Below are 20,831 nucleotides of genomic sequence, written 5' to 3'. Positions count from 1 at the left end.
ATGTAGGCCCCTTAAAATTCCATGCTATTTTATTTATTTATTTATTTATTTATTTATTTATTTTGGTACCGGGATCGAACTTATGACTGAGTGCGCTTGCAAGGCAAGCGCTTATGCCGCTGAGCTAAATCCCCAGCCCTCCATGCTATTTTAAAACCACCGTAACTATGCAGTACCCTAGTGTCTCGCTGCATTTGCATTTGGGGTTGGTTCGTTCTGTGCTCAGGAGTCCGTGCTGTACAATGCAAGCTGTTTAACAGCATGCCTGGCCTCTTCTAGCAGTGATCTCTAAGCTGAGGAAATAAAAAATGTGTCTAGACATTAGCAAAGTACCCCAGGGAGTGGAGGGCTGCTCCATACGGAGAAACACCACAACCAGCCCCGCCTCTTCATATATGTCTCTTAATTTGAGATAAATCTTTTTGTAAAATAATCTCTCTTTTTGAAGAAATATTTATCTGAAAGTTTGGTTCTTGTCCTTCTAAGAGCAAGTAAAATTACATGAAACATTTTTATAAAAATGTCAACAATGATGGGAGCATTTACAGATAAGTTCACTTTCCTCTTTATACTGTGATTTGTTTTTCTAATTTCTACCATGATCTTGGAATCAAAATTAAAATGTTGTATTTTCAAAGATGAGAAAAATAACTACGCACTCGGGTACTGGTTTCTTTCCTGGAACCCAGAGCCTCTGAGAGCATTTTCCGGCTTAGAGTAGAGGTCTCTGGGACATTTCTTCCTGCGTTCAACCCATGATTCCTTCTTAGTTGGTGGAACTCAACAGGACTCTGCTTAGTAAGAAGCCGTTTTAGAAACACTGCAGAGTACCTGCTGAGAGACCCAAGCAGTGAGAAACTCAGGCCCTGTCTTCTCCCAGGGCACCCAAGAGCCCCTGGCCAGAATAGCGATCATCTTCCAGGATGAATGAGAGAACCGGCCCTCACCTGGTGAGACTCCAAAGAGAAGCGTGCTGAGTTCATTCAACATTTATATTCAGCTCCTGTCCTAGGCCTCCTTTACCATTTGAGGGGCTAGGACTACTGTAGTAGAAATCTCAGCAGAGAAGACCTAGCCTTGGAGGCTGCCTCCTGCAGCATGACCTGGGCTCCCAAATTTATTTACTTATTTAAATTTATTTACTTTTTTCTTCCTTCCTTTCTTTCATTTTTTCCTTCTTTTTTTTGTTTCGGGGGGACAGGTCTTGCTATGTAATTCAGCCTGATTTAAACTCACTATGCAGCCCAGGGGGGCCTTGAACTCATGACAATCATCCTCAAATTTAGGGCAATCCCCTTGCCTCAGCCTCCCAAGTGCTGTGATTGTAGGCATGCACCACCACATCCCGCTGATTTCCTAATTATTTTGTGGACATTTTGTGTCTTCAAGTAGATTGAAAATCTTTGAAGACAGGAACCATATCACACTTCTCTGTGAATTCTCATACTGCTTGACAGATTGCTAGGCACACTACAGACATTCAGTTAATATTTATCAGCTATCAGTGAGTCAAGTAGAAAAAAACAAGTTGCAGTCAATACAAATAGGAGAAAGCAAGACATGATGGCACACTCCTGTAATCCCAGCACTTGGGAGGCTGAGGCAGGAGGATTTCTGTGCGCTTGAGGCCAGCCTGGGCTACACAACAAGACCCTGTCTCAAAACAAACAAACAAAGACTAGGGGAGAGGCAGATACAGAGACAAACAGGAAGCGGGGGAGAATACACAGGAAACTGGTAGCAATGGCGCTTGTAGAGTGGGAATTGGCTGTAAAAGCCTGGAAGAACAAGCTTCTGCTATACACGGAATGTTTGCCTTTCTTTTTTTAACTATTCAGAGCCCAAGGCAAGGGAAAACTTACCAGTTGGGAGACAGGACAGATAATACACAGAATGTTTATGCCCGTGCAATTTATGTTATGAGTTTACCCTCAAGCTCGGCTGCATCTGGAGGAGATGGGGCCTCTTAAGAGTAACTAAGGTTAAATGAGATCACAAAGGGAGGGATGCTGGCCCAAGAAGACTAATGTCCTCATGATAGGAGACAACAGAGTGCTTGCTCCTTCCTTTTGTTTTTATCTTTCTTTTCCTTTTCTTTCGTTTTAAAATTATCCTCTGTGTGTGTGTGTGTGTGTGTGTGTGTGTGTGTGTGTGTGTGTGCGCACGCGCTGGGGATTGAACCCAAGGCTACATTCCCTGCAAAAAAAAAAAAATGGATTTTTGTCCTTTAAGCCATCCATTCTATGGTATTTTGTTATGAAAGTCCTAGCAGTGTCAGCCTAAACAAGAATCAGAGATTCTCCAAAGAATAACATTTGTTTGAGAGGAGCAGAACATTACAATGGAAACACATGTAATTTTACTACAAGGATAAACTGTGGACATATTCAAAGAAAACAAAACAAGAAGCATTTAGATGTGAAATGAGTAGGATTACACAAGGTTACATGTTTTTGAAATAATATCCCATGGCTACAAGGATCACTGAGAAGGGACCATTGGTCCAAAATTAAATAGATAGCTGTTGGGCAAATGTCCTCAACCAATACTTTTGGGGTAGGATTCTGGTTGCTTCTGTACAATACGAATCCAGCAGTCTTTTGTGACTAGTTTTTACTATCAGGCATTCATACAGGAGATCCCTGCCATCATAATTTCTTGCCTTTATTTATCTATTTATTTTGGTTAGAACTTGACAAAAGTGACTGCATTTTAATTCTGACAACTTTAACAACCACCTTTGAATGAATAAAATACTTAGGAACAAATTCAACCTAAGAGCTGAAACACCTGTACGTTGAAAATTATAAGAGAAATTAAAGAGCTAAATAAATGGAAAGGCACCCCACGTTCATAAGCCAGGAGACTTTAATACTAACATACTCTAGCAGTACTCTCCAGAGGCATCCATAGATGCAGTGTAATTCTCATCAAAATTGCAATGACCTTTCTGCAGAAATGGAAAAAATGGTCCTCAGATTCATATAGAACAGCATGAGACCTAGAGTACCAAAACAGTATTGAAAAAGAAAATGAAGTTGGGGGCTGGAGATTTTAGCTCAGTGTCATAAGTGCCTGCCTTGCAAGCAGACAGTCGTGAGTTCGATCCCCAGTACCAAAAAAAAGAAAAAAGACAAACAACAACAACAACAACAACAACAAAAAGAAAATGAAGTTGAAACATACACACTCAGATTTAAAAATTTACTACAAAGGTACAGTAATTCAGTGTGGTACCAGTATAAGTAGAGATATACAGACCAATGGAATACAATGGAGAATCCAGAAATAAACTCAAACATCTCTTGTCAATTAATTGACTTTAAACAAAAGTGCCAAGACCATTCGATGAGGAAAGAAAAGCCTCTTCAGCAAGAGATGTTGATGCAGTTCTATAACCAAATGCAAAAGAACGAAGTTGAATTTCTATCTCACTCCACATATAAAAATTAATTTTTTTTTTGTCTTTTTCCTTTTAATCGGTACCGGGGACTAAACTCACGACTGTCTGCTTGCAAGGCAAGTGCTTATGCCGCTGAACTAAATCCCCAGCCCCGAAAAAACTAAATTTTTTAAACAAAACTAATTCTAAATAGACTGACAACCTACATGTGAGAGCTAAAACTATAAAACTCTTCAATAAAACAGAGGTAAAACTTTACAACCTTGGATTTGGTAATGAAATCTTCAGTCTTGATAACAAAATACATGAACCACAAAAGAAAAAAAATTAGGTAAATAAGATGTGCTGGCCAACTTTCTGCGGCTGTGACCAATCCCTGAGATAAACAACATAAAAGAGGACATATTTATGTATTTTGACTCACTTGGTCACTTGGGTCCGTGGTTTCTAGGCAGAGCATCGTGGTAGGGGAGCTCGGCAGCAGAGCAAAGCAGCAGGGAAGGGGAGAGAGAGAGAGACAGAGACAGAGACAGAGACAGAGACAGAGAAGACAGAGAGGCCCCAACCTGCTGCAAAGAATCAGTCAAAGCTCTGTAATGAGAAAGCAATAGAAAAGGCCATATGGTAAGTAAATAGTGAATAAATAGTAAATAGCAAATAATGATCAGAGAGAGGGACCAAGGGATCACAGAATATGTCATTTCTTGATACCTTAGCCTAGGTTTTTAATAAGAGGACAATAAATAAATGAACATGTCAGCAAAGCAACTCATTGGTTATTCTAGAGGAAACACATTTAGAACCCAGGTCCATGGTCACGGCTGGGTTAAGATCGTCTCGAGAGCAACAAAGAGAAAGAACGAAGGCTCTCAGGGTGCAGCTCGGTTATCCAGCACACTCAGGGCCCTGGGTCGCATCCCCACCAAAAAGAATTTAAAAATGTGACTGCTCTGGGAGGGCACTGAAACCAGATGCATGACCGGTGCCTCAGGATGCTAAAGTGTGTCTGGTGACTCGAGCCTAGAGCCACTTGAAACAGAAAGCGATGACAAAGCTGGGCTCAAAAGCAGCGTTGTTTCCACAGCGCCACCCCTCCCTGGCACTGACCAGGGCAGGATTCCCTGAGCTTCTGGTTCAGCACCCCTCCGGGCCTGTGTTACAGCCCTTTGGCCTGTTTCTGGGCGAACAAAGAAGCAAGAACGAAAGGAGAAGTGATTCTCTGAGTGAGAGACCTACGGTACGAGCCCTGCTATGAAGAGGTGCAGATGTGTGCAAGCATTAGGAAAACGTCTCTCAGAGCAAGCTTAGTTTGGCTGGCAAGCTGAAGGCCTGAGAGACTCAGCCTGCTTGCCAGGCCAGTTTTCTCCAAACAACACTGGAGTCACAATACAGAATCTCTGGCAGCCAAAGAAGCCTGCTGCCTATTAGCAGCTCCAAAAAAACAGTGCGCTCTTCAGGCAGAAGTTGTGCCTGACAACAGGGCCATGCCACCAGGGGAGCTGCCCAGCCTGCTCCTGAGCATGTGTGTGGTTTCTGACTCCCTGTTCCTCAAAGCTAATAAAGTCACAGTATCCCCTGGGGAAAAAGATGGCAAGGATCAAGAAGGATTGAGAAGCCAACCAGCAAGGTAGGGAACAGGAAGAGGCTGGAAGTGGCAAAAATGGCTCTGATGTTTTCAGTGATCAGAAGGAGACAGGATCCTTGCCCCTGCCCCTTGAGAGCTCTGATGAGCCCTGTCATTGTCTAGAGTTAAAGGGAGCAGGTTCTGCAAAACCAGGAGAAGCATTCTGTGTTTGCTCGCTCTTCTGTGTCACCAGGAAGGTGACACTGCCTCACTGAGACCCGTGGCTGTGACCAGAGATAAATACTCCAATACTCCCTGGTCACCACCAACAGATTCTCAGTGATGCACTTGGTCCGCTGTAGACTATGGCCATGAACACTTTAACGAATGACAGGAGACCAGAGGAAATGTACAGGGGACAGAGCAAGGCTAGCTGGGGTGGTTCTTCACGCCAGGAGTCAGCCCAGAAGAGTTCTCATCTCCCAGTATGCGCCCCAAAATGACAAGATGGAAAATTACAATTCAGCTTGAGGGAACTGTAACGTGCCTGGATTTATAAGAAAAAACATTTCTTCTCTCATACCCCAGAGATAGCTCTGGGAAATACAGAGCCTGACAGGTGCCCTTCAGGTTAACAAGAGTGTCACAGTCTGAAGTGAGGTATCCCTTACTGGCAAATGCCTATGCTGGAGTCCTAACCTCTAGTGTTTCAGAATGCAGTCTCTTTTGCAGATAGGACCTGTAAGAGAGAGTTAAAATGTTAAAGTTAAAATGTAAAAATACTGTCACCGAGGTGGGTCCTCACTTAATGTCCTGGTACCCTCATAGACAGTGACATTTGGAAGTGGACACATGTGGGAATAGGAACACAGCCACCTACAAGCCTAGAATGAGGTCCAGGACAGATTTTCTGCTCAGGGTCTATCCCAAATATTGTCACCTTGGGAATTAGGTTTCAGGGACTTTATGCGCACAGCCCTGGCTAGTATCTGCTCTCCCCAAAGAAGAGACAGAAGGTTTGCCCCTGAGGGAAATTCCCCCATCTACAGGTTGTAACAGGAAGAATGCCCACTTAGCTTTGGCATTCACTGTGGATAACCAGAAGGACACAAAAAGAACCCAGTGCCTTTGTGTCAGGTCTGTGCTGTGGGGGCCGGTGTTGATCCAACCCATCTGTTTTGTTTTGTTTTGTTGGTACCAGGGATTGAACTCATGACTGTGGGCTTACGAGGCAGGAGCTTATGCCACTGAGCTAAATCCCCAGCCCCTATCCAACTCACCTCTACGCCTCTATGTGCAGATCTTACCCAAGCCAGGGGGCACAAGTCTCTCCTTCCAAAGAGAACCCCGGCCTTGCCTCCTATGTCAGTCATGGTGGGTTAGGGGCTTTTTCCTCCTTTTCTTTGTTGTCTTTCTTTCTTTATTTATTTATTTTTATTTTATTTTATTTCTTTGTGGTACTGAGACTGAACCCAGAGCCTTACACACACTAGGCAGATGCAGACACGCTACCCCTGGACTACAGTCCCAGCCAGCATTGAGGACTTACTGGAATCCAAGGTTGTCAAACCCTTTTTGACCTTTCAGGTCCTGGGGCACAAGGCAGTGTGCTGCCTAGAAATGTCCACAGGCATAGGTTTACTTTAACTGGATTTGGATGATTTGCCAGTGCAGAACTAGTATGAGTACAGAAGTTAAGCTTCTCGAGAGGAATAGAAATAGTAGAATTCTTGTATTGTTCTATGTTTTGTGGTTGTTGTTTGTGGTACTGGAGATTATTTTTTTATTTTTTTTTATTTTTTTATTTTTTTTGTCTTTTTGAGACAGGATCTCACTGTGTGGTTCAGGCTGGCCTTGAGCTTACTATGTAACCCAGGCTGGTCTCAAACTCACAACAATCCTCATGCCCCAGCCTCCCAAGTGCTGGGATTACAGGCATGCACCACCCCACTGGCTTTCCTTTTTTAATTTTTTATTTTAAAATAGGATCTGGCTAAGTCAGTAGCTCACACAACTGGGGAGGTTGGCAAGTCTATCATTTTCAGGGCATGGTGCCTGGCTGGAAATTTCAAAAGCAACCTGTGTTGGGTCTGAAGGCGTTCCGGTGGCAGATTCCATCTTCTTCCAGGGATTCAGGCTTATGTGAGAGGTTCTCAACTGTTTGCATGAGGCCCACTCGTTATGAAAGGTAAAGTGCTTTCCTCAAAGTCTAATAACCCAACATCTTCACAGGGCAAGGCTCTGAGTTCAAATCCCAGCACTGCCTAACAAACAAACCAAACAAAATCACACTTCACAGCAGAATTTAGACTGGTGTTTGACAAAAAACAACAAACTGGCTCTAGCAAAGCAGACACATAATGATCAACGACCACAAAAAACAACAACAAACTGGCTCTAGCAAAGCAGACACATAATGATCAACGACCACAGCTAGTGAGCCTCTTAGATCCAATATAATGTCTTGTGGGAACAGACATGTTAAGTACACTGAATACTTCTCCTGATTGTTCCAATGGAGAAATGTTACCAGCAGTAGTGGGGGTCAAACAGACCAGCAGGAACCTACCCAGTTCCCTCAGCATAGTCATGAGGCAAAGTGCTACCGCGTGCCAGGAAGGGCACTGCCTCCATTAAAGAACTAGTAGATCAGGGGCTGGAGATTTAGCTCAGTGGCATAAGCACCTGCCTTGCAAGCAGGCTGTCGTGAGTTCGATCCCCGGTACTGTAGAGCATGGTGCTTAAGGGAACTGTCAGTGGCAGTGGTGTGCATGGACCGTCCTTGCAGTTTTACTGCTCCAGGTCTCAGTGGCTAGCGATGCCACAGGCTGGGGCCTCTGGGGTACGGCCATCACCACCCAGAATGCCCCTTCTGAGAGGCACCTGGTAGACGTGGACAGACTGATGAGGTTAAAGAGTTAACCTCATGCTCTCACCATGGGCTAGGCAGAAATGCCAACACCACTACCCCTATATACTAAATATCTATATTCTGGTTTATACCTAAATGTCTCACCAAGGACTTAGAGGTGGCGCTTTGGGAGATGACTGGGTCATGGGTGTGGGGTACTCATCAGTGGAACAAGCCTGATGAATTTACAGTTCAATGTGATGCCAGAGGCAAAGCCTAGCCAGAGGAGGTGGGTCACTGAGAGTGTCACCTGGAAGGTTCTCTCTCTCCTTTCTCCCTGAGCTCTTTCTGCTTCCTGTCTGCCACACCATGAATTGCGTCTGCTCTACCATGCTGCCCTGCCATGAAGCCAGCTACCTAGGAACTGAAACCTCTGCAGACCAAAATAAACCTTTCCTCTTTAGAGGTGGATGTAGGTATCAGGTATTGCGTCTCAACAATAAGAAAGTAACCAAGACACCATGTCCTCCTTATCCAATTTCCATGGTTTCAGTCATGCTCAGCCATGATCTGAAAATACTAAATGGAAAACTCCAGATACAGTTCACATTCTCATACTTTTTATTATAGGATATTGCTATAATCATTGTTTTATTACAACTATTGCTGTTCATATCTTACTATGACTAATTTATAAACTAAGCTTCATCATGGATTATGCACATACATCTATATATAAAATTCCATATAATCTATGGTGTCAGGCATCCATTGGGGGTCTTGACACAAACTCCCCACGGATAACTAGAGACTACTGTCATAGATGTATATATTACAGTTAGGGGGAGGGAAGGGAGGAAGGGCCTGTAGAAAGGATTAAGATCTGTACCTATACCGACTCCTCATAGTGAATGTGATCATTATGAATGGCGAACACGTAGTAATAAAATTAAAAAGTTTAAAAAATATACACTACTATATTTATTTATAGAAAAGGCCCCCCCTTATCAAGTGAAATTGGTACAGCTAAGAAAGACGTAAACAGCCAGGCATGGGGGCGTTTTCCTGTAATCCCAGCACTTGGGAGACTGGGCAGGAGGACTGCTGCAAGATGGAGACCAGCCTGGGCCACATAATGAGTTCAAGACCAGCATCAACTACAGCAAGACCCTATCAAAAAATGAAAAGAAGAAAGTAAACTGAGCAGGGCCTGGGGATTTAGCTCAGTGGCATAAGCATCTGCCTCGCAAGCAGGCGGTCATGAGTTTGATCCCCGGTACCGATAAAAATGAAAAAGACAAAAAAAAAAAAAAAAAAAAAGTAAACTGAGCAGTAAGTGGTCAGCGCTGACCTGGGGTTTCCAGGTTCCTTCAGGACACTGAAGCTCTCAGTGATTCCCCAGCCTGATTCATGGAGGGGTCAGCTAGGTCCAGGCCTCTGGGAAGAGGGTACTACCTTGCTGTTTTCTGTCAGTGCCAAGGAAAACTGCTGAAAATCTGCATGGAAGAGAGTGTGGTGCAGAGCTATGGCACCAGCCTTAGGAAAGAGCCATCAAAAAGTTCATTTTCACTCTCCCAGGCAGTGTGACCTGGTGACCAACTGTGGACGAGTGGATGAGCAGAGCTCCGCCTCTTCAGATATGAACTCAGTGACATCAGATCACACAAGATCCCTGTCACCATTGTGACTCCAAGAGGAAGCCCATGGAAGAGGTCTCCTGAGGATCAGTCTTCATGGGATCAGAAGCCAATCGGACCATCGCTCTGTGGTGCAGCCCTGAAAACACCCTGTAACTCATATGGAAGCCAAACCCCCAAACAAAGCCTGGACAGCCCAGCTCACAAGACCAACGGGGCCTGGCAAAACACCCAGACTTAAAGCCACACAGGACACTGGCAGCAGCAATTTCCAGGCACACAGTGAGAGACACTGGACTCTGACTGTTCTGACAAATTATTAGGTCCCCTGCACTCCTCCCAAGAACAGCGCTAGGCAGGGACCACAGCGCACACTGCAGGAGCAGCACCAGTGCCATCTCCATCCACGTAGCAGATGGGGCGATTATTAAGGCCCTTAGGTGAACTGTACCACATGTTTGGATTCCCCAAAAGGATGCAGCTGCCGCACCACCTGGAGCACAGCAGCATGAAGTTACTGAGCCACTGGCTGGATCTTTCACGCCCCATGTCATTCCCAGGAAACAGGTGCCACCGAAAGGTAGAAGAGTTCCTCTCCTCTCTGGGGTTTTCGAGACAGGTCTTGCTATGTAGTTCAGGCTGACCTTCAACTCACTATGTAGCTCAGGCTGGTCTCAACACTCACAGTGATCCTCCTGCCTCAGCATACCAACTGTTGGGATTACAGGCATGGGCCACCATGCCCAGCTTGGTCTCTTAAAGGATAAATTTAACATTAACTGGACAACCAAGTTAATTCGGGTCAAGTATGGTGGCACACACCTGTAGTGACAGCTCTCAGAAGGCTGAGACAGGAGGATTGCCATGAGTTCAAGCCTTGCCTGGATTCAGGCAAAAAACACTGAAAAAAAAAAAAGGTAATTTGGACTTTGAATGTGGCAATTTGCCAAAGGAGACCTCACATGTAGCATAATTTTTAGAGATTAGAGAGGTGGGAGGAGGCCCTGATTGGCTGAAAGACCCAAAGCACATGCACTAATTAGCTTCTTTCGTTCTATTTTTCTGGCCACACCTAGTCAAGCTACTGGCATTTGCTAAGTAACAGTCAGAAGGTGAATGGCTCTGAATGAGGGCTCCTTTTGCCACCACCTGGACTTGCTAATCTTAGGCATTCATGTTTGTGATGATAATGACCATGAACTTCTAGGGGGAGGCTCACGTGGTCCACCTGTCAAGGGCTGGGAGATGGTCTAGGACAACAGAAGGCAAGCGAGAAAGGGGCCCGGGGACAAACCAGGGTGCACTTGTGGGTGAGACTCAGAGGCACCAAGGAGAGAGCTGAAGGGGTAACTGGGGCTGTCCAGCTGATACCTTGGTGTGCAAGAAAGGCAACGACTGCTTGTCAGGGCCAACCCCAGGGAGCAGGGCTGGAGGAAGGGACCCTTGATCCCCCTTTCAGCTGCTGTCCCCAGGACACCTAACCCAGGCTATTGTCACTACTGTCAACTTGACCACGGGCTACGGAGGCAGATGAATCTAAGAACTCATGGAAACTTCTCAATAACCACTCACATAGAAAGGATCAGCTTCCACAAAAAATGACAGGACAGCTGGGTGTGATGGCACACACCTGTAATCCCAGCACTCAGGAGGCTGAGGCAGGAGCATCACCGCAAATTCAAGGGCAGCCTGGGCTACATAGTGAGTTCAAGGGCAGCCTGAACTACACAGAAAGATCCTGTCTCCGTAAAACAAAACAGAACAAAACAAATAACAAGATTTTTAAAAAGATCACAGAACAAAATTAATTTTCCAACTCAGGGTTGTAACTCAATGATAGAATGTTTGCCTAGCATGCATGAGGCTCAAGGTTCAATCTCTAACAGTGACCAAAAAAAGAAAAAAGAAAAAAAAGATTCACTTCTGCCTTGGTCTCATCCCAGCACTGTTGGCCTGTGGTCTGTTTGTTACAAGTTGCTCCAAGGTTGTTAGCCAGCTCAGGAGGGAGACAGATGCGCTCGATCACAGCTCTAGTCATGCTCCAAACACGCTGCCATGCCTGAGCAGCCTGCAGAGTCACAGCTGTGCACACACTTGTCCAGTGTTGTCACCAACAAACAGAACCCCAGTGAGGAGTTAATTAGATCAGCCAGCGGGTGGAGGAGAGGCTCAGACTGCCAACCTTGAAAGTGCTCATCCATGCAAAGTCTGTGAACCCTGGCCTGTGAATTCTGGCAGAACACTGTGGTCATCCTGCATCTGACAGAGGGGAAGCCCAGAAGGAGCCACTGGGAAGTCACCTCCTCTATACCTCCTTATCTCACCGGAGGCTGGTATGAGATAGTGTATCACTGCCTCCCTCCTGGGTTCCAGAGAGACAGAAAGCTTTTGGCGTTGCCTCCCTCAGAAGAGAAATGCAGGTTATAACATCCCTTAGCTGAGGTCTGGAAGAGGCTTCTCAGCACCCAGGACACCCACACTCACAGTCCAGCCATCTGTCCCCATGTCTGGGTGTTAACATTTTTAGTACTAGGGATTGAACTTGGGGTCTTTGCATTTAACTGTCCCCAGCCCGTTGATTTATTTATTTATTTTGGTTTTGGTACTGGGACTCACTACTCTTTACTCTTTTTTTTTTTTTTTTTTTTTTTTAAATCGGTACTGGGGTTCAAACTCACGACCACGTGGTTGCAAGGAAGGCGCTTATGCTGCTGAGCTAAATCCCCAACCCTGGTACAGGGAATCAAACTCAGGACCTTGTGCTTGCCAGGAAGATGCTGTGCAACTGTTTTTATTTTGAAATAGGATCTTGCTAAACCACTAAATTGCCCAGGCCGCACTCTGATTTATAACTTTCCTGCCTCAGTCTCCTAGAGTGCTGGGATTACAGATGTGTGCCTTCACATCTTTTTTATTTTTTATTTTGAGGCAGGTCTTGCTAAATTGCCCAGGCAAGACTCAAACTTGTGCCTTGGTCTCCCAAAGTGCTGGGCCCAGCCTGGGCGTAATCTTTTGGGGTAGGGAGGATGAGGTTCTTAGGGAGCTAGTGTCTTTGGTTTACCCTTTTTTCTTTCACTGTGTATAATAAATTGAAGTGTCTTTTATCTTCATTGGTCAAATGTGTCAGAACTTTGCCTTGGCTTGGCTTGCGTTTGTGACCTTAGTATTTATTTTCTGGTCAGATTAAAAAGAAGGAATTATACTATGTAATCCCAAAGGTGCAAGGCAGTTAGCCTATGTTAAGGGTAGATTACTCAGAGCAGCCTTGGCCACTGTTAACAGAATTATAGGTGAAAGAGTTTTGGCACAGACAGGACACTGTAGCTGGTAAAGCCTCAGGAGGAACCAAGGAGCTCCTGTCTTCCCCACCCCTAGGAATTTACCCATGGTGCCAAAAGAATACCAATGGGCTACCTGTGCATCACTAATGCCCCTCAGGCTCCACCCCCAACCTAAGCTACATGTATGCCTCCACTCCACATGTTCCACGGAAAGATCGCTGACCCCCGGGGGGAGATGCCGCACCCCAGGGGATTGGGGGTGTCTCTCCCCATATTCTCAAAATAAAGGTCATTTACATTTCATACTTCTTATCTTTTCAGCCGCCGCAGGTCCCCCACAGTTCTATCAATAGGTATGGTGTCCAGACAGCACTAATCCACCTCCTCCAAAGACAGGAGTCACAGACTAGGAATCAGCAGGAAGAGATAGACTTTTATGCAGTATGTATGTCATCCATACATTCACATGATGTGTGTGCGTAATATTAGGGACTGAATCCCAGACATTCACATTGAGCGACACTCCCAGCCCTGTGTTATTTGAGATCGCTGTGTCTTACTAAGTTGCCTCGGCTGGGCTCTTCCTGCAATCCTCCTGCCTCAGCCTTTCAGAATGCTGGGATTATGGGCATGTACCACCCAGTCCAATTATAAACTATACTGTAGAGAAGGGCCATATAGCTTTCATATTGTCAAAGTATTGGAAACTCTAAGAAATTCAGGTCTGCCCTGTGTGTATTTGGAAAACTTAAAAAGTGAAACTGAGAAAAAAAAATACGAATAATCCAAACATCCATCAGTGGAGGAATGCACACTGTGTTGCAGGCAGCTGAGTTAGAAATACAGGCAGTGAGACAGGGCTGGGTCCTCAAAGGAGCCAGTGCAAAAGCCCAGATACCTTGCAACTGTTGGGGAGATAGACACCTCCTGTTGTGGGCCAGGCCTCAAGACAAAGGATCAAACAAATGTATCCACACCCTAAGGACTGATATTCTAATTAGCTCCCTATCACCCTGAGGAAGCCAGGAGTCACCATTCCAACCCCCTAGGAAAGGAACACAAGAATGCCTGCTTTCTATGTGACTTGCTTCCCCATTTGTCCCCAATTTAGTCAATTTTACCTGAACTACTAATCTTACTGGCTAATTATAGTTATGTCCTACTTTATGCCAAACTGCCTTGTGTGAGTTCCCAGTTTTCTCCCACCTTGAACCCGTCTCACCCCATGATTTTGCTCTATAAAAATCCCTGGAAAAGACAGAGTCTTTGGCAACCCACTCAGGACCCCTTCTGTCTCTCTCTTGGACAGAAGCTTTCTTTTTCTCAATAATATATTAACCTCTGTTGTTCCTAAAATTCATTCTTCAATTTTAGAGAACATGAACTCGTGGACACAGTAGGTTGGGAGTTTCACTCCCCTATATCAACTGGATTGTATAACCTTACTGTGGAGCACTATTCAGGAACGAGGGATTGATACATGCAACAGTGTGGGTGGGCCTTGAAAGCATTCTGTGATGTGAAAGATGCCTGTTCTAAAACACCACACACTGAATGATGGCACGCATATTCAGTGATCATAATGGGCAAATCCATCCAGACAGGAAGTTGCTTAATGGTCACCAGAGGCTAGGAGAGATGAAGAAATAAGGGGCTACTAAAGTGCACCGAGTTTCCTTCCAGGATGATGATTTCACAAGTCTGTGGACTATAAATATACTCCAAACCTTTTAAGAGTTAGGGAGTGACTTGCACAGTATGTGATAATCACTCAGTAAAGCTGTTTCCAGGCTGAGGATGTGGCCCAGTGGCAGAGTAGCTTGCCTAGCATGCATGGGGCTTTGGGTTCATCCTCAGAACCTCAGAGAGAGGGAGACAGAGGGGGAGAAGGGGACAGAGAGAGAGAGAGAGAAAGAAGAAGGAAGAGGAGGAGGAGGTAAAGTGCCACACTGCTTTGCTAGAGTCAAGGAACCAACCCCTGCAAGCCGGCAGCCATTCGGTGGGTAAAACAGGAGCCACTTCGGTGTCAGGCAGGGGGCCATTCTCAGCTGACAGATGACAGAAAAGGTCCTGCAGTGCAGTGGGGACAGCAGTGTCTGGTGCTGTCAGAATATCACCAGGAGTTCACCCCAGCCCTTCACCCAGGGGGGTGGAATCCAATTCTCCAAGTAACAGGAAGTACAAAAGAATGAACAGCATTCTCAGCTCCTCCTTGCTCTGAACTCTGTCTCCAGTGACCTCCTCCAAGATCAGACCAAGGGCCTGGCACCACAGGGACTCAGGAGGAGCCCAACTACTTGCATTTTTTAAAATTATGAATATTTTAAGGATGAAAATTCAAGCAAATGCCATAATACGCTTGTATTCACCTCTTTTGAATTAAAAAATATTATTTCTCGTATTCACTTCAGCTATTTTTGTAATATTTATTTATTTTCAAATTATCAACACAAACTATATCTTACATACAGAATAGATATGTAAATTAGACATATTTTGAAGATTTTATACATACACATTCTAATAGCTTATTCCTTGATTTTTTTTTTTTTTTTTTTTTTTTTTTTTTTTTTTTACACAGTGCTGGGGATTGAATCCAGGGGTTGCACATGCTAGGCAAGCACTGTCCTATTGAGCTACCCCCACCCTGAAAAAATATCTCTGCTTGTGTACAGCCATTACTGCACTAATCAGGAAAATATCAGCTTTTATGCAGAAAGACAGAAAAGATATGTACTACAGAGCTGGATGGTAAGAATTTCCCTCTAATTTTAGAGAAACAATGGCATGCAAGTGGATGAGGACGCAAGAGGAATCCAAGGCAAAGCTTTGCCTGCGACGCCTGCCGGGAACCGGCAGTGCCGCCCACCTCCACACCCAGCTCTGAGGCGTAACACCCAGGAATGGGTGATCAGCGACAGATGCAGAGCTGGAAAGAGGATGCAGGTAGCCATCAAAAGGAGGGACCCAGGCCCATGGGGTAAGAATGGGAAGGGACAGCCTAAGATCCCCGAGACTGTGCCAGAGAAAGATGCATTTGGTCGTCTGTCTTTTTATCTCCTGCTCCAATGTTCTGTTGTTGCATTTTAAAATCATAAAAGGTGGGGCTGGGGATTTAGCTCAATGGCATAAGTGCCTGCCTTGCAAGCAGGCAGTCGTGAGTTCAATCCCTGGTACCGATAAAAACGAAAAAGACAAAAAAAAAAAAAAGAGGTAAAATCATAAAAGGTGATAAAAGCATAATGTTAAATCAAAGTACAGAAGGTTACGCAGTGATAGGACTCCTCCCTGACTGACTTTGGCCTCTAGAGCCTGAGACCCTGCCCTGCACAGAGGCCCTCATGGTCAGCAGGCTCCTGTGTATGTTTTCCCTATGCATGTGGGTGATGACTCACACACATATACATTTATTTTACTGTGTGATTTTATTTATTTATTTCAGCGCTGGGGATTGAACCCCCAACTTGTGCACATTAGGCAAGGACTCTACCCCTAAGCTGCACCTCCAGCCCTCCAGTCTTTTTAGGCACAAACATATCTATGTGCATTTACACCTCATGCTCTTTCTCTACCCACAAAGGATGGCACATTATATAGTTCTGTATCTTTATTTACAACTCTTATCAAGCAGTTTATGTTGGTATAACAAATCACCCATATCCTTTTTACTTCTTTATTTATTTACTTGGTACTGGAAATTGACCTCAGGACCTCGCACTTGCGGGGCAGGCACTGTGCTGCTGAGCTAAGCCCCCAGCTCCCACCCATATCCTTTTTAATGGTTGCCTAAAATTCTATCTTATGGAGATGCCATAATTTAATTAGTCTCCTACCATGGGTCATTTAAGTCATTCTAATCTTTTTCTTTTCTTTTCTTTTCTTTTGTCTTTTTTTTTTTTTTTTTTTTTTTGGTACTGGGGATCAAACTCATGACTTTGAGCTGCCAGGCAGGCGCTTGTGCCACTAAGCTAAACCCCTGGCCCTTTCTTTCATCTTTTTGAGACAGGGTCTCAATATGCAGTTCGGGCTGGCCTTGGGCTCCCTTTGTAGCCCAGGCTGGTCTCGAACTTGCAACAATCCTCCTGCCTCAACCTTCCAAGTGCTGGAATTACAGGTATGCACTGCTATGCCCAGCAGTCATTCTAATGTTTTCTAACCACAAAGAAGAAGAAGAAGAAGAAAGAAAAAGAAGAAGAAGAAGAAGAAGAAGAAGAAGAAGAAGAAGAAGAAGAAGAAGAAGAAGAAGAAGAAGAAGAAATATATATATATATATATATATATATATATATATATATATATATATACTGTATGTGATTTTTGGTTTGTTTGTTGTGGGATAGGTTCTCACTATACAATTCAGGGTAGCCTGGAACCTACTGGATAGCCCAAGCTGGTCTCAATCCTCCTGTCTCAGATTCCTAGGGGCTGAGATTACAAGTGTGCTTCACCATGCTTAGTTACCTCAAATCTTTTTAATTTTTACTTTTATTGGTACCGAGACTCGAATTCAGGACCTTGACAGACAGGTGCTTGTGCCGCTGAGCTATATCCCCAGTCCCCACCATGAGTTTTTTTAATACCTCTTTGACCATGGTAGTTATAAAGAAAAAAACCCTGTCACTGCAATTGCTAAGCAAGTCCACGCACTTTTTACCTTAAAACTGAGCTTCAAATTTCCATCCCAGACCAGCTCCTTAGCCTCCAGCCAAGATAGTGGAGAGAACTGAGGGACTGAGCTCGGTCCCAGGAACCAGTGGATTTTGCTGGCGATTGGAGCACCAACAGTGCACATGGGGGATCAGGGCTCCGGGTTCTATAGCTGTGATTATACAGCTCCCTACAGAACAATGCAAGAACTCTGAAGGTGCAAATTACTGATGCCAACCCAGAACTTCAAAATGCTGAAAAAGAGGTAGTACAGTAGTACAAACAGATGATAGCACTGAATGTGGGTTTCAGCAGAAGAATATTCCAACTGTAGTAGGGAAACTGCAGTTATTTCTTCCAGTGCTGGAAATGTATAGTAATCTAAAAGAACAGATGAGTGCAAAAAGGTATTAATCTACCCTAAAAACTATGGAACAGCTAGAGAAAGTGCACTTTCCCCAGGGTGGTCAGTGCTGGTTTTGTTAGCTAATGACATAAAATCTTCCTAACCTCTTCCAAGATATTAAAGAAACCCCATTTCTGGTCTCAAAGACTTTTGGGAGCATTGGGAAACATTCTGACAAGACAGGAGAAACAGCAACAAAACTGCAACAACACAAAACCTTCAGTGTTGCTCTGCAAAAGCCAAATAATGTGAAATTTGAGAAGAATATATATATAAACCAGGGTAGAATTGCAGAAGAGAGAAATGGAATTGTACAGAAAGCTGTCCTTGAGGAAGAAGAGAAGATCTTAAAAATTTTGGACCTTGTTGATTTTTCTCCTGCTTCCTGGTGTTTGTATTTTTAAACTTTACTTATTTATTTATTTATTTTTTTAGACCATCTCACCACGCAGTTCAGGCTGGCCTTGAACTCACTTTATAACCCAGGATGGCCTTGAATTCACAGAGATTCTCCTGCTTCAGCTTCAGGAGTGCTGGGGTTACAGGCATGAGCCACCACACCTGGCTCTGCGTATTTATCATCGGGGTAATGAAACATTTGAAAATTGTCACCAAACACAAAGAAACACCCAAGACTTGTATTGCAACTCTGGTCAAGCATGCATGAAACAGTTGATGGCTATGAAACATATTTTGTTCAAAGTGGAGGGTTCTCTGTGTGGGTCATACCTTACACAAGGTTAGTGACCAGGGCATACACTAATGCAACCCTCTTAAAGACAACTGCTGACTTAGAGATCATTCATCTTATTACACAGACCCAGATCTCATCAGAGCTAAAGAATCGCATTGTAATTTGCAAGCTTATGGTTTGCCAGTAAACTGGCTTTTTAAAAACTTTTATTTGAAATAAGAGATTAATACTGCTTAACAAATGGGCTAGTGCTAGGCCTAGTGGCACAGGTCTGTAATCCAAGCACTAGGGAGGCTGAGGCTAGAGGGTTCCTACAAGTTTGAGGCCAGCCTGGACAACAGTTCTGTTTTGTTTTTATTCTTTGGTACTGAGAATTGAACTCGGGATCTTGTATTTGCCAGGCAGGCACTGTGCCACTGAGCTATAAACCCAGTCCTTGGACTACATAGTGAGAAGTTATCTCAAAAATGCAATAAAAGTAAGTAAACTTTTTTTAAAAAAGCACAGAAAGTATACTGATGAGGAATTAATAGAGAGTAATAAATATCATTTGATTGAGTTTTACATAATTGAATACTATCTTACATACGGAAAAATATAATTTTTTCAGTATTAGGGAAAAAGGCAAAACTATAATATATAAATCAAGTATAATTGGAAACATTTGGTTCAAGAAAAAAATAAATTAAGTGTAAAATGTACATGAAACTGATTGTAAATATATTAGAAAAACATAAACCTCTATAAGGATTTTTCTTTTTTTAATACATGATTTTAGAGCACAATCTTGTCTGATATGTGGGACATATTTCACTGTCATTTTCTCACTTTGCTGTTATTTTCACCTTAATGCAATCTAAGTATACTAAAAATTTTAATTCTGCTCATTGTGAGGTCGTGATACACAAATCTCTAAAGCTCCCTGAAAATCAAACTTAACTCATTGAGAGCATGAATTATTCATTCTGCTTGGTTTCAGTTAATTGTTGTGAATCTGAAGAAAATGTTTTGAATTTTCTAAGGAGGCAGTGTTGCTTCTGCTCATCAAAGTTGATGTGTCTGTCAGTACTGCTCATAACTGACCCCAAGCTAGACTGGCTTGCTTGGGTTTGGTTCAAGTTGAGAGAGGAGAATTAATAAAGGCGAGTGAGTGTGGAAGATTAAGGGTGGCTGCGTGTACAGCCAGTACTACAGCAGCTGTGTTCTTCCTATACAGACCTGACCTCGGGAAACTGAGGCAGGAGGATTGCCTCAAATTCAAGGCCAGCCTGCTGGACCACACAGAAAGATGCTATCGCAAAAAAAAAAAAAAAAAAAAAAAAAAAAAAGGAATGAAAACAGAAATAAATCACCACAGGGCTCTGGCTACTGTCTTCAAACAACTGATCTCACTATTATGTCACTGTGGAAACAGACCAAAGTCATTGAAGTCGGGGGACTCTAAAGCAAATGTAAATCAAGGGAATTCAAATGACAGTGTAAATCTGATCCTTATTTTCTCTTCACTGTATTTATGCTAAATACTCCTTTTGCATCTTCAGGATTTATACCTGTAAGAAAACGATACCTCATTCTGTGGAACAAGCATTAAGAATCTGGTTGAACAAGTCGTTGAAAAATTTTTTGTCTAGCCCTGTGGCTTTAAGGCAAAGCAACAAATTCTCACAGCTGCGTAAACAACCATAAATGACTGTCAGGCAATACCAGGCAATGTTCACGCCCAAGGTACAGGATGGTAATTCCCCTAAGGTATAACCATAACATGAGCTCTAGGGAAGAAAGTGGAAGAATGTGTCAACTGATGCAGGTGGTCTTTCCAAATTTAGAACAGGGGCAGCAGCTTTCGTCTCTCACTACCCGGGAAAGGGCTACTCTACCTGACGGCCAAGCATCAGAGACGCACTCTCAGCCAGGGTTCTTCAAGGCAGAGGTGAAATTTTCTCCCACTCAATTCCACTCCTTTAATTCCGGGTCCCTGCACACTAAGCAGTCACCACAGGAGATTAGGGTGTGACCTGCTCTTCACAAGACCTTGGAGGAAGCCCAAAACAGTTCCCCAAACCCTGCATGCTGCAGACTTCTCACGGGATCTCCAGCAGGTTCTCAATAGTTTGCCTGGACCTGACATCAGCAGAATCCTCATGTAGAAGTCCTCAGGGTTTCCTCAAGATCTGGACAGCGCGAGAGGGTACAGACGCTAAGAAGTGCTTGCTATCCTGGCTTTCCTCAGGACAGCCTGCCTTGCTTCCTCCAGGATGTTCTTTAATCTTGCTTTTTTCTCTTTTCCTCAGTGCAAGCTCACACTGTAAAGCCAGTTTGTCCCTCACTCTTCATTTTTACTTTTTCAA

The 20,831-nt window shown here is 43.9% G+C and overlaps 1 protein-coding gene across 4 annotated transcripts in view; it reads right to left on the bottom strand.

The window, feature by feature from the left end:
- Positions 1 to 20,831, bottom strand: part of LOC100725007 (sterol 26-hydroxylase, mitochondrial) — a 52,644-nt gene that overhangs the window by 20,247 nt on the left and 11,566 nt on the right. The window lies entirely within an intron of this gene.

The sequence above is a fragment of the Cavia porcellus genome, unplaced genomic scaffold, assembly GCF_034190915.1.
Source record: "Cavia porcellus strain 051 isolate PalLab524CR breed Dunkin Hartley unplaced genomic scaffold, mCavPor4.1 scaffold_1, whole genome shotgun sequence".
In the NCBI taxonomy this organism is placed as follows: domain Eukaryota; kingdom Metazoa; phylum Chordata; class Mammalia; order Rodentia; family Caviidae; genus Cavia; species Cavia porcellus.
The sequence above is the reverse complement of the archived record's forward strand: the minus strand, read 5'-3'. Positions and strand labels throughout refer to the sequence as shown.